Consider the following 13,923-nt stretch of genomic DNA (forward strand, 5'->3'; position numbering starts at 1 on the left):
GGAGATAGGAATACTTGAACTTTAGATACTGATTCTTAGAGAAACCATTGAAGGTGAAGCAGTTTTTATGAGATTCAACATCTTTTTATCTGTCCTGTTTGCCCACTGTCGATACTTGCCAGAGAGTTCTGTTTCGCTTGTGCATGTTCCAAAGGATGACAGTTCCTTGGGCAGGTATGCACCTTACCTTTGTTTCTTGCTTCTAGCGTAGGGTCATTACTGGAAAAGCTGGACCAAGTTTGCACTGATGGGATCAGATTCTGTCTGTTGAGAACATATCAGTTTTAAAGAATTGGTATGGAAATGGTGAGTTTGAAATGTATGATCTTTATCAATGTAATCTTAGGTCTGCTTAGCCTCTATCAGGCTTCTCACTTGTAGTTGTGGAGGGCATTCTTTCAAGAGTACAAGGGAAGTGGCAAGTCACTCAGGTAAATCAGCTGGGCTGGGATTTATCATTATTACCATTGCTATTATAATTTGAAAGGGAAAAAGCTGATTTTAGTCATGCGCTTTTCTCTGCAGTGGGTTGGATTTACATTATTTGGAAGGAGCTCAAGCATACAGATTAATACATCCAGCTGAAGAGGTAAGGAGCTTGCTGCATTTAACAGCTCACTGATGGAGGCCCCGGGGCTGTGTCTCTTCCAGTAGTGCATGTGCTGCAGAGGTCACAGAATCACACAGAATCGCAGAGATTGGAAGGGACCACAAGAGGTCATCGAGTCCAACCCCCCTGCTAAAGCAGGTATCCTACAGTAGGTTGCACAGGTAGGCATCCATATCTCCGCAGAAGGAGTCTCCACAACCTTTCTGGGCAACCTGTTCCAGTACTCCATCATCCTTATTGTAAAGAAGTTTCCTCCCACATGTTTGTATGGAACTTCCTATGTTCAAGTTTTAGGCCATTGCTCCTTGTCCTGTCACTTACACACCACCAAGAACAGCCTGACCTCATCAATTTGCCTCCCAGTGCCCTTTAGATATTTATAAACATGAATCAGATCTCCCCTCTGTCTTCTTTTCCCCAGGCTGAACAGACCTATATTACCCAGCCTTTCCTCAGAAGGGAGATGCTCCAGGCCCTTTATCATCTTTGTGGTCCAGATGCCCCTGGTCTCTGCTATGCTCTTAGTCTTGGTCTCCAGAGCAGGGCAGTCAGAAACAGGCAGCCTGTGGGAGATGTCTCTGTGCAAATTCCCAGTCTGTGCCCAGAAGCTCTTTGGAAGAAAGAAGGCTATTTAGGACCAAAAACTGCTCCGGGGACTGTTGTAATGCTTCAGTGGTGTAGGCAGCGCGGTTCTGGTACATGAAGCATTCCCTTCTCTGGTTTCTCTCAGTGATGTAGACATGGTCTTATCAGGAGATAGGACCAAATAAAGGAAAGGCAAAGACTTGGTTCCTGCCACTTGCTGGCATGTTTGACACATCTGTTGCAAACCCTGTTGCAGGCTGTATCAGATTATGCATAACTCTGGACAAGATGCCTCCATAGCAGCTTCCCAGCTCAGCTGGACCAAATCTTCCTGGGAAGTGCCAGAACCCAGTTCTACTGTAGGTTTTGCTGGGCAGGATCTTGCTAGCAGCAGAGATGTTCAAGAGATGTTGCAACTTTGCTTTCCAAATCAATGAAAATATTTGTGGGAAAGTCTCAGCACTGGATACAGAAAAGCATGTCTGCTGTGCCTTGCGTGTAGTCAGTGTGCTGCTGCACATTGCCAACGCTGTGTTTGATTTTAGCCTACCCAAGACATTTTTCAGACAGCCTTGTGCATTCTGTTCTCCGGGCATTATTTCTTGGTTGAAACACAGTGGACAAATTAATGCAGAATCTTTGCTTTTACACATGCTTTTAGGAAAGGGAATTCAACCATGCAGTTGTTTCTGGCCTTATTCTTTTTTCGTAGTTTCTCTATATTTGTGATTTTGTTTTCTTCTGCTGGGAAAGAAATATTTGTATTGGTACAAATGTGCATTATGTGGTGGTGTTACTGTGCTGTAAGTAGCAGCATGTAGCTCTCCTGTCCCAGTCATGTCAGAGATCACTGATGCATGTGTGCAAACAGTTCAGATGGGAATATTTGGTTGCAGCTTTCAGGGAGTGTCAGCTTCAATCAGATTGATCCATATTGTGTTGAAATGTTCTTGTATGTGAGGAATCACGGTCAGGAGGTGAACTAAAGGACTGGTACTGCACATCTCTTTTCTTAGAAATGAATTATATGCTGAATAAGTGAGCTAGTTGTGTAGTTTCCTTAGTATAAACATAGATTTCATTTGACGTATATGTTAGACTTATGCTGCTTTAGGCTAAACTTTCTTGTTTAATTAATAAACAGTTGTGTTTTTATTCAAGACAAGTCCTTCCCCACATCCTCCCTCTGTCTTTTAATGTGGGAGCTCTTGGTTCCAGTTTTGTGTTCCTAGTTTCGTGCTTCTGTAGCTAATACCAGCCTGGTGTATTCTAACACCTTTTTAAGATGTTTTGATTGTGGTGATGCTGCATGTCAGATGCCATCGCTGGAATTTTCAAGTCACAGGCAAAGCAGAAGGGTTTGAATCCAGCTCCGGACTCGGGACAGCCTAATATGGATGTAGAATGTTTCTGGCCTCTGCATTTCAGAGCATGCTCAGAGCCTGCCAGCATCTCACTTTGGACTGTTTGCATGATGAATTCATCTTAAGCAGTAAACAAAATGTGGTTAATGCTCTAAATAGACTTCTCTGTTTCTTGGATTCTTTGTGGTTCAACTGTTTCTTTAACTTCAATAACAACATTTTTTTCTAAGCAGAATTCATATTTCAGATTTTTGTTGCATCCATGCATGTCCACAGAGCAGAACACTGTGTAGCACTATGTAGCACAGTTGTTTCTTACTAAAAAAACCTAAACTTTGATGATCAATTCTACCCTTTTTTTTTTTTCTAATGTTGATATTTGTCTTAGCATTTACAAATTCCCTTTTTTTAAAGTTCATCCTGAAAATGCTATTTTTGATTTAGCTTTAACTATTATGGTAAAAAGAGCTGAGCTATTCTTTGTTAGGGCACCCATGATCCTGGCCAAGCAGATCTAGGTGTCCCTGGGTGAGTAGATGTTGGACCCGACAGCCTCCACAGGTCCTTTCCAACCTCAACCAGTCTGTGATCCAGTTGCTGTCTCCATAAGACTGCTTCAGTTCCCCTAATAGATGCCACCTAAACTCTGACTACTGGGCTAGGTTGCTCAACTTTTCCATTGTTTATGTTTACCAGGGAGATTGATTTAAAATCAGAATCTCTTTGGTCCCTCTCCAGAAATGCATGGTGAAGTTTTCTCGATGGGAAACCTTGGATCTGGGTTCCCAGACAGTTGAGGCTGTGCGGTGGTGGTAGGAGACCTGGATGTCACACAGTAACCCACCTCAATGGTGGTTTTAATAAGTCATATTAACAGTAGAAAAAAGTCCTCCTGGGTCCCAGTGCTTTCTGCTTATTTTAAAATATAGTTCAATAGAGAGAAAAACATTTCCTCTGGAATGTTATTTCTAGCCCTTGTTTGTTTGTTTTCAATAGAAGGTCTAGAGGGAAGAAACTGGTTTCTGTATTGTACTCAATGCCCTTAGATAGGAGGGATTATCTTGCTAAGTTTTGTCACTGATGGCCACAGCTAGTTACCAACTCATCAGGTTTCACCTTTTCTGCTCCACTGTATTGAATGAAAGAGTCACTGGGGAATTACATGGGCTGTTTTTTTCTGGAAGGCTGGCTTACCTACGTGTAATTGCCTGGCTATCTTAGACAGTAAGAAACTCTTCCATAATTTAATGTGGGTGACTTCTGTGACCATTATTAGTATTTAAATAATATTAAATAATGGTACTTAAACATTGTACTTGCTTTCCACTATTGTCTCATGTCACGAAATTACTGATCACATACCTGTTGGCAGCCTTAGCATTTTATTTGTAACAGCATTGGGATCATTACTTAATTTGCCTCACTCTTACAAGGCCAAACATGTGCAAACCAAAGTCTCCAGCTCAGACTGAAAATATAGGTGTTCTTCTGATTGAGATGCTCCCTGTGATAGAAAATGTGTTATTTCTGCTGCTATCCCCAGCAGAATTATCCAAGTTAATTGTTTTGGAGATATGGGAATGTGATTTTTCATATAGAATTTTCATCTTCTTTAAGAGAGTAGTTAATTAACCCTTGAGGAGTCAATAATTTGGTGCAAGGAGCTGCATGTAGGATTTTTGTAAAGCATAATTAATTCCTAGATTTTTGTTTCATCATTTAGGCTCAGACAAGACACCACTGGACACACGAATGACTAGCAATTATGTAATTTGGAGGTATATATGGACTACCTTAAAGAGCATGAGACTATTCTGAAAACTAGTAAGGAAAAAATGGCATCTTTAAAGAAATTAGTGCAATTTGTTTGCCTGTGTAGTCATAACTGTGAGGGTACCCATAGCATTGTAGGTTATTTCATTTTTCTCCTGTTCTCCACAGTGGTCTTGTAACACATAGGTTCTGTAACTGAAGGAAAGTTCCTCACAGAAAACTCCTTTGGTACATGATGAAATTCTTAGTTTTGCTGATGAACAAGGGAAAAAGTTGGCTAAAAACGAAGTAATTACTGAGAATGTAGAAGAGATGAATGTCTTATACTCTTATTTGCATGTAGTTGTCAAGTAGTCAAGTAAACTTGAGGAATTATTGTATCATTAATATTACTACTACTTGTTATTGGTAAGTAGTAAAGCATTGAAGTCTAATTAAACATCTTCTTAAAGCCTTATCCAATTGGAAATATAATTTCCAATATCCAATTGGAATATAATTTCTTTGCTTTTTTTTTTAACATAAATTTTAGAGACTATTTAGAGACTATTACAAAAGCTGTTGAGTTTGGGGTTCAAGCACAGCACTTTATGTGCTTAAGTACTTGTCTTGGGGCTGCAGTGGGCCAAGTTAGTTGCACATTCAGAGTGAAAGGCTGAATTAACTAGTAAAAATATGACATCTTTAAAAAACACAGATAAGAGTTTTTTGTATTTGAGCCTTTTCTCTTGGCAGTGTTCTTTAAAAAGCTAAAATAGGTGATTTAGCAAAATCATTTCTGACTGGCATTCAGCCACAGAGGGCTTCTGGTGCTGTGCATCGTGAAGGACAGAGGCTCTGTCTCCCCCAAGCACTGTATCACCCCCCCTCCTGCACCTGCTGCCCACTCCACTGGCACCCCAAGCAGCCTGGGAGTTGGGTCTGTCCCCTTGGAGCTGTCAGGGTGGAGCAATAGCATAGTTAGTTATTTGTAGAGCTAAGAGATACCATGTTTTTCCATGAGGAACCAAAGTCTAGGCCAGTCTTCTTTTCATCTTTCTGTAAAAATTGCCAAGGACGGAAATTAAATGAGAGGGAAGGATGGCTTGTAGCACAATCCAGTGAAACCCTGTCTCAAGTAATTGTTTGTGGGCTTGTTACAGTATCTTGAAAGGAAGCAGGCATTCACCTGCTTTATTTTTAGCTTGCAAGGGAAGAGGTATTTAACGTTCCTTTCTGTCTCATCTCTGAAAGTGTTCTACTAAAGCAGGATCTGCAGGCTTGGAGCTGGTTAGCCCAAGACTTTCCTGCCTCTGAAAATGTATTCCCCCAAAAGGATATTATTGAAATTGGTTTTCACTATAAAATTTTAAGTAGAACTGTTTCTGAACTCTGGAGTGTTAAAACACTTTGCTCCTGGCAGTGATTTGCTATTCGCAATGTATAGTGGCTGCATTTTGCTCTCAGGAAGTCATAAGCATTTTCACATTTTTATTGTCGAGTTGCTTGTGGTGCCATTTGCTTTGATTTTGGCTCCCATTAAGTTATTTATAGTGTGTTTACTTAAATTTTTCTAAAGGAATATTTTTGTCTGGGACTTTAATAGTATTGCTGGGCCAAGCCTTAAATCTCTAAGCAGAGATGGGATAAACTATTCAGTTACAGTAAGCTCTGAAAAAGATTCCTTCTTTCCTCCCCGCTCCTCCCTGTTCTCTGAACTTCAGTACAATTGCTCATGCTTTAGGTTACTGAAAATCAATGAATTATTTATTATACTTGGTTTTCCAGCAGTAGGATAATGAATGGGCTTGCAAGATGTTGCTGGTCAGTAGTGGGACTCTGGGGTCAACGAGTGTTTCTGATGCATCTTTAACCTTCCTGTGAGACTGCTTTTATTTCCCTCTTCTGTGAAGTAGCAGAGCAGTGCCAGCAGCAAAGAGATGAGAGCTGTGATCTTCCTTAGTGGGTAAGACAGCCTGCTAAGTGTGTGGTAAAAAGAAAGCGGGAAGTCAGTGATTATTAATTTTTAGAAAATACATTTCTATCAGTCTTCAGTTTGATTCCTAATGCTAGCAAAAGGAGAAGCTCTGCATCTGGGGAGTGTAATTCTGAATTATCCGTAGTATCTTTTCCCCTACTATGGCATGGGCTGTTGTTATTTTAAGGCTTAAGACCTCTAAGAATAATAACAGTGGCCTGGCATTGCTGCTCATATTGAGCAGCATGACTGGGATAAATAGATGAGAGATACAAAAGAAGAAATGGCCATTTTGTGTTCAAGACCAGATTGGATGGGGCCATCGGCAGCCTGGTCTAGTACCAGATCTGGAGGTTGGTGGCCCTGCCTGTGGCAAGTGGGTTGGAACTTCATAATCTTTTGGGTCCCTTCCAACCCAGGCCATTCTGTGATTCTGTGATTTTTGTGCACTTACTTTGCTTGAGTAAAGGCAGTGTATGGCAATGCTAAAAAGGAAGAAGATATACCTCTCAGAGGCTCTTCCCTAGATTACCAAGTCAGCCATTACTTGCTGCCCTCCTAAAGAAACTTGCATCCTCATGCTGCGCAGGCTGATGGGGAACCCAGACCTGACTGCCAGGTGGTGGCAGGAAGCAAACCCACACAGGAGGAAGCAGGGGCAGCTGATCAATGCCTCCTTTTGATGTCAGATGTCAGAGAGGGACTGTCACTGCTCTGCCACATGGTGAGTCCTCTGCTCTGGGCTGTGCCCTGCAGGAGTTGGTGCGTGCTCAGATCTGCAGAGGAGGAGCAGAAGCTGGCTGCACACCTGCCAAGAAAGGGAATCCTGAACAACTGCTCCCGCTCCAAGGAGACTGGGAGCTGGGCCAAGGATTTCATACGTGGGTGATTAAAATTAGACTCCTTCATCCATATGTGTGTCCTCATTTTGAAAACATTGCCTGCCTCACCTCTCTTCTCTCATGTTTTTTGTGTAGTCCCCTAATGGGCTAACGATTCCCCATTTCCTCCAGCTCTGACAGCATCTCTTGTACTCAGTGAAAGTAAAATTATCTTTCTGTAATCATTCAGCTCTGGAACAAGGCTTCTGTCTTTTATTTTCCTCCACTATTCTCTGGATAAGTTTCTTTTTGTAAGAGAAGAAGGTGATAGTTTCTCCTTGGGAAAAACAGCCAAATGTGGAACTCCCTGTGGGGCTTTTATGCATGACCAAATAGAGGCCTCCCTGCAGCCAGTGCTGTAAGCTGTGGGGAGATGCATCCCTAATGGAGAGGGTTCCCCAAGAGTGGGTGAAGGCAGCCAGACCAGAGCTGAGCCTGGATATCTTGTGCTCATCACTGGCCTGTTCTGATCCTGAGAATAATAACCATGAAACTGTAGAGAATGAACAAGGTGGCCAAGGTGTGTACCGAGTGATCTCTGGTTGTGAAGGTGTACACTTGCAGTAAGCCACATGAAAGCGTTGGTGCCGTTTTGGGCATCACAATATAAGAAGGACATAAAACTATTAAAGAGTGTCCGGAGATGGGCCACGGTGAAGGGTCTGGAGGGTAAAGCGTGTAAGGAGCAGCTGAGTTCTCTGGGTTTTCTCAGCCCGGAGCAGAGGAGCTTAAGGACCGCCTCATGGAGGCTGCAGCTCCTCAAAGGGAGCGAAGTGGCAGCGCTGAGCTCTGCTCTCTGTGACAGCAACAGGGCCCGAGGGAACAGCATGGAGCTGCGTCAGTGCAGGGTTAGGAAAAGGTTCTACATCAGAGAGCAGTGGGCATGGAACAGAGCAGCGGACTCAGCCCCAAGTACTGGAGTTGAAGGAGCATTAGACAGTATTCTCAGACATAGAATTTGGGTTGTCCTGTGTGAAACGAGGGACTGAACTCGATAATCCTTGTGAGTTCCTTCCAGCTCAGGATATTCTATGGTTCTGTGGTCAGCTGAGTAAATACACGTAGATACAGGTCATCCGTGATTTGGTCTAATGTCTTGAGAGCTCTGAAGCATCCAAAGACCCAAGTGCTTCCAGAAAAAAACCCTTAAGTGTCAAAAGACTGTGTTTTTTAATGTTCCCCCCTTCACAGCCCTTCTTAGAAAAATTAGTGGACTTCCTGTACTGCCTTTTAGAGACTACTAGGAAGTACCCATTAATGCTACTGTTTCCTAAGCAGCCAGGCTTCTGCATCCTCTTGCTGCAGGCTGTGTATCCGCTGCAGAGCTTGAGAGCCATGGTAGGGTGAGAGCAGGGGAGACCACATTCACAGGGACTGCTCAGTCCATTCAGGACTGCTACAAATCAAGGAATCCTTACTTGGGAAGCCTCCTCTGGGCAAGGTGACAGCACGGTCCCTGCTGCAGCCCCTGTGACTCTGTTGCGTGGGCTTGCCCATCACCCTGGTCCTGGCCCTTCCTCATGCATCGCCATACCAGATGAACAGCCACCCCAGGCCTGTCTTGGGGAAGAATCTGCTCATGCAGAAAGACTGGTGCATTTTTGCTGAAGGAGATGTTGGGTAGTATATGGAGGCTTATTTCTTCTTTCCCCACAGGGCCCCAGTAAGGCTAGATTGGGTGCACAGGAGCTCCCTGTCCCTGGTTTCCCTTCCTCCGAAAGAGTTGCAGGCTGCTGGGTGCAGGCCAAAGTAGGCAGATGAGAGAGCTGATGTACGCACAGTTCTTGCCCTAACATGGAGTGAGGCTGTAGGGCAGACCCAGATACAAAAGCTTTTTTTTTTTTTTTATTATATTAAAACTTGGAACAAAATACCCCATATAGCAAAACAGACTTTATAGCTTGCTTCATCTTGGAAAAAGACTTTTCAAAGCAAACTGCTGGCATTGTCTCCTAACAACCCTGAAGTGTTTGTTGGAGGTAGTTTATCTCAAGTCATCTTTTCATTCTTGATTATTTTAAATTGTCCTCCTAAGCCCTCAAAATTAAAGCAGTGTATTAATAACATAACATCCCAATTAAAAAAAAAAAAAAAAGAAGTGAAAGCTGTACACTTAACAGAGCAGCTCTGCACCCTGCCAAATGTCATAGTTTTAAGAGGACTTGCACTTTATAAGTAGCCCATAAGCATATATCCCAATAAGGGGTATTTTCCAAGTGCATTAAATGAAATTGTGAACATTACCAATGTTAACATTTGTTGTAACAAATGTAAGTTTAAAAGGCAAGATTTCAAGAATTATTAAACTGCTATTATTAGAATCTTGACAACTGAGTGGAGGGAAGAAACCAAACAAAGTCCTCCTGGAGCAACAGGAGAGCAGGACTCAGCAGTTAAAGTTAAAGCCTGTTGGCAGTAGGAGCCAAATCACCTGTGCTCTTTCCAGCCCTGCACATGTTGGTACTGCTGGGAAGGTCAGCATGGCTGGCTCCACTCAACATGCAGAAGTTGTGTTACAGCGGGAGAAAGCTGGAAATGGCGTCCAGTGAAGGAAGTCTTCTGAGAATAAGGTTTCACTGTTTCTGCTGCTTAAAGAAAAACTTGTTTGTAGTAACAATCATCAGGAGGTATATGTATGCATGCACATGTCTGTATACATGTCTGCATGTATGTGTACAGCATATATGTATGAAGAGAAGGAACTGTGTGGTTTGTCACCCAAGCATGCTGCTTTTATTCCTTCTTAACCCCCACGGCCATATAGAAAAACAAAAACAGTCATTAGGAAATTCCCAAGGTAGTGTGCGTGCATGTGTGTGTGAGGCAGTATGAGTAACTCATCTTCACATTTAGCTAGAGCCTCAGTATTGACAGAGCAGCTGAATCATTGCCTGCAAGCTGCCATGTTTGCCATGGTGATAACTTGATGGCATGCCAGCAGTGCTGCCTACAGTCTCTGACAGGCTGACCTTGTAACAGCATCAACATTCTTTCTTTGGCTTTTGCTGACATACTGTAGGCTCTGGAAGCTGTTTTCAAAACAAATACATAATGAAGTATTGTGCTTGTAAAAGCAATTGTGTTTCCGTCCGTCAGATTATTTTAGGGCGTCTCGCCTGCCAAAGGGCAAAGCAAAGAGACATGAAGGGAGGATGCAGTGCTTCAGATAATGTGAGAGGATCTCTGCATGCAGGAGCAATGGGAATGAAAAGTAATCTCTGTGAAATCAGAAGTTAATGGTAAAAATGTGACTTTTTGTGCTGTTCCATTGTAAAATGAATTTATAAAGGTTACAAATAAAGCAAGGACGAGTGGACAGAATAGGGAACATACAGGGTGTAAAAGCAAGAAGACTTCTTGATTTAATGTTTATTGTCTACTTTTGTACATCTTCTTCATACAGACAAAAAAATCTCCATCTAAAATAACTTACTGGGATTTCCAGCTAGACATTAATCATGGAGAAGTGACAGAGATGCAGCTTAGCAGGTGGGCTAAAGACAGTACCTGAATACAAACATTCTTGGCCCTCTTGGCAGGTTTATCCTGCTCTGTACAAGATGACTTGACACGTGCAGGCTTTACCCACTTGGGATCTACTACAGTTGGTATTTCCACTGCGCACGAGCCCACTGCCCACCAAACTTCACAAGCCCTCTGTTTGCCCAGTATTTTCTCCAGGATCCATCTTGCAAAGGAAGCAAAACAACCCAGACATGAGACTTGCCTCACGCTTGCTTCTGCATTGATCACAGGGACCAGAGTTTGAGAAATGCCATTATGATTCTTTTAATTCTTGCTACTCTTGCTAAACAAAATGAATATAGCAACTACTGGTATCCCAAATGACGTTTCCCAGAAAGCTGCTGTGAGATCAGAGACTCTACTGTGGATGTGCGACAGGATTTCTTGCCATGCAGTGCACTGAAAGCCATACATACAGTTAAAAAACAGTAGTTGTAATTTTAAAGGATTGGAAAATGCAGTTAGATTAAACCTAGAACTGTGTAGGTTAAGACTAGAATGAAAAATGGTACTAACAAAAGTCTGGCGGCAAATCTTCATGAGACACCCCAGTTTGCACTCCCCCTCAGATCTATTTTCAGGTGTTGCCAGAAAGGAGATATAATTTGCACCAAGATACTTCCCCTGAATCCATCTTAAGGTGCAGTCTCCTAGATTTGTTACAGTCAGGTATGTATACCTGAAGTTCCACTTCAATTTCTACACCTGGAAGTTGAGGTTATTCTTGATTTCGCATAGTGAAGGATAAAAACTGTATTGTTTGCCCATGTTATTGTTTGTAACTTTACCAGACGGTAAAGCTGTCTGACTTCACCACATTCTGGCTCTTGGAGGAGCTTTAAGAATAAACAGGATTTGTCTTGCATGTATCAGAGCATTACTCTGCCTTTATACATACTCTGCTTATGTATGGCCAGTAAAACTTGAGCTACTCCAGACAAATACAGCAAGCACATTATATTTGTCTTTGGTCTGGTTTAGTTTGTTACTTTTTGCACTTTGGGTTTTAACTTGCAAATTTCTACCTGGGCTGCATTTTCCCTAGGGTTTGCCCTTCTCTAACCACTGCTAGCAATTGAATTGAGCCTAACCAACAAACAGCATGAGATTGAAAGTAGTATTTTCAAAGTGGAGATAACTTGCTATGGGATGTATTTCCAACCTGTAGTCACTTTGCAGGAGTAAGGAAGGCTGAGCCCGTTGCTCTTCAGGACATCTGGGTAGTGTAGCGTCTCAGTCCGCTAAGAAGGTTGCTTGAACTTGCTGGGCCTGTTGTTTGCAGTCTAAATGAGATGTCCAAGTTTAACTTTGAAAGGAGCATTTGAGCCTGAAAAAAAGAGTTTTTGTTGGCTAAACCAGTGGTATAGAAGGGGTGGAAATTTGAATGGGCTCCAAGCTGTGGTGGACAGGCGGTTACCAGATCTTTTTAAATGTGGCCACTATACAGGTTCAGATTTGGGAAAGCTTTGGAGTCAGTTGGGCTGTCTAAACAGCCTGAGCCAACTTTACAACAGAAATCTGGTGCAAATTAGCCTTCTGAGGTAACCCTGAAAGCTCACTTCTCTCTATACAATGAAAATAGGTAGTTATTCTAATAGTGAGAAAATTCAGTCTTTCAGTGTCTGAAGTTAGTTCCCAAGCCACACAGTTTATAATCTCTTCAGATTTGATCTAGAAGCAGGGACCAGGTCCCAGTGCATTTTCTTCAAGTTAAATGTCAGCTCTCTGTAATGCAGAAGCCTCCTTATAGTCTTCGCATCTCCTGGACAGCAAGAAGGGCTTTCAGGGATGTACAGAACTGATTTGTGGATTGTGAGCTAGCTGTTAGTGGCAGTGCATAATTGCCCAGCTTAGTAGCTTATCCCAGTTTTTTTCCTGTTTGTGTGAGTGGGATCACACAACAGAGACTCTGTCAGTGTGCATCTCTTAAAAATCAGGTAAGGAAGGTTTCCCTATCAAAAGACAGATGAGAAAATTTTCCTTCCGACAAAGAAGGTTTGAGACCGTGGTGCCTAAAAAGTGCAAATTAGTTTTAAAAATTAATATTGCTCAAGTCTCTGCTTCTAAATCCAAGGGAACAGTGCATTAGCTGCCCACTGAACTGACTATCAAACTGGACCATAGAAGGAGAAGAGGAGTGTGCTGTGGAAAATAAGGCTGTAGGCTGCGCCAGATTTCTTCCTGTTTTTGTGCACAAAAAGGTCTTGTTACAGCCATATCCTTTAAGCCCCGGGGAGACCAGATCCATAGCCAAGAACGTCTTTTTCATCTCTGATTGCATGCTGCCTCCTACATCAGCCTGTATTTTTTCTAAAAATAATTCTGATTTCATACCTTAGCTGATAGGCCTCCTAGCAGCCACAGTAGGCACTGCCTCCTTGGAAAACACACACTAGTGCGTAGCATTGGCCGCTCTGCGCACAGCTTTTGAAGAGGCATCCTTTGTGTTTTCGTTTGTGCTACAGCACAGTAAGCTTACACTGCGCTCTTTCTGCTTCTCCCAAAACAAACGTGTAGCTGCCGAATACCAGGTATCTTATTCAGTGGAAGAACAAGAATTCCTTTTCTTTTTAAAACAAAGAGAACAAGAAGTCACTTGGCAAGGGGAAAGAAAGGATTTGTTTTTCTAGTCCATGGGGAAATCTGTCAGGCTCAACAGCCTGAACCTGCTTGTGCTGTGCGACGGCCGCCAACAGCTGAGAGAGCATCCCAAGACAGGAGTTGCATCCTCAGAGTGAGAGTGGGGAGAAAAACTGCCCCGTGCTGTGGCAGATCTCAGTGCAGTCCCCTTATCCCAGCTCATGCCAGAGGTTATAGCAATTTATGTGCTTGGCTGCCGGGACACCCCTAAGCCAGTTCTGCTGCCAGAGGGGATCTGTGTACTGCAATGCTTTGTGTGATCTTAAGAGCTTGCACAAAGCCATGGGGTGCTGCATGTGGATCCAACAGAGGTACCAAAGGTGGGTAACATGCTGACACTAATTCAGAATGTTTTCTCAGTGCAGAGGTACCCATGGCTTGAGGACTTCCTGAGCTAGCAGTGAGGTCTCCGCATTTTTCAGCATTACCGTATGATCAGATGGTGTTACAAACATCCCCAATAGTCAGGCTTGTTGATCTGGGTTGTGACTGGCACTTTTCCTCTCCATTTTCTCCCTCCAGCAAACTACAAAGAAACTCAGTGAGTTTCTGGTGTTTAAATTATTACCTATAATAAATAGGCTGGGA

The 13,923-nt window shown here is 42.8% G+C and overlaps 1 protein-coding gene across 29 annotated transcripts in view; it reads left to right on the top strand.

The window, feature by feature from the left end:
• The window catches only part of DTNA (dystrobrevin alpha), a 215,476-nt gene that overhangs the window by 58,702 nt on the left and 142,851 nt on the right, over nt 1–13,923 (top strand). The window contains exon 1 of one of the 29 annotated variants that reach the window (XM_052703256.1): nt 285–306. The exons of the other annotated variants lie outside the window; for them this stretch is intronic. The gene's annotated coding sequence lies outside the window, so the exon portion shown is untranslated. Of the gene's footprint in view, nt 1–284; nt 307–13,923 lie in introns of those variants that run through there. 29 annotated transcript variants of the gene reach the window in all.

The sequence above is a fragment of the Tympanuchus pallidicinctus genome, unplaced genomic scaffold (genome assembly GCF_026119805.1).
Source record: "Tympanuchus pallidicinctus isolate F22 unplaced genomic scaffold, pur_lepc_1.0 scaffold5, whole genome shotgun sequence".
Classification (NCBI taxonomy): domain Eukaryota; kingdom Metazoa; phylum Chordata; class Aves; order Galliformes; family Phasianidae; genus Tympanuchus; species Tympanuchus pallidicinctus.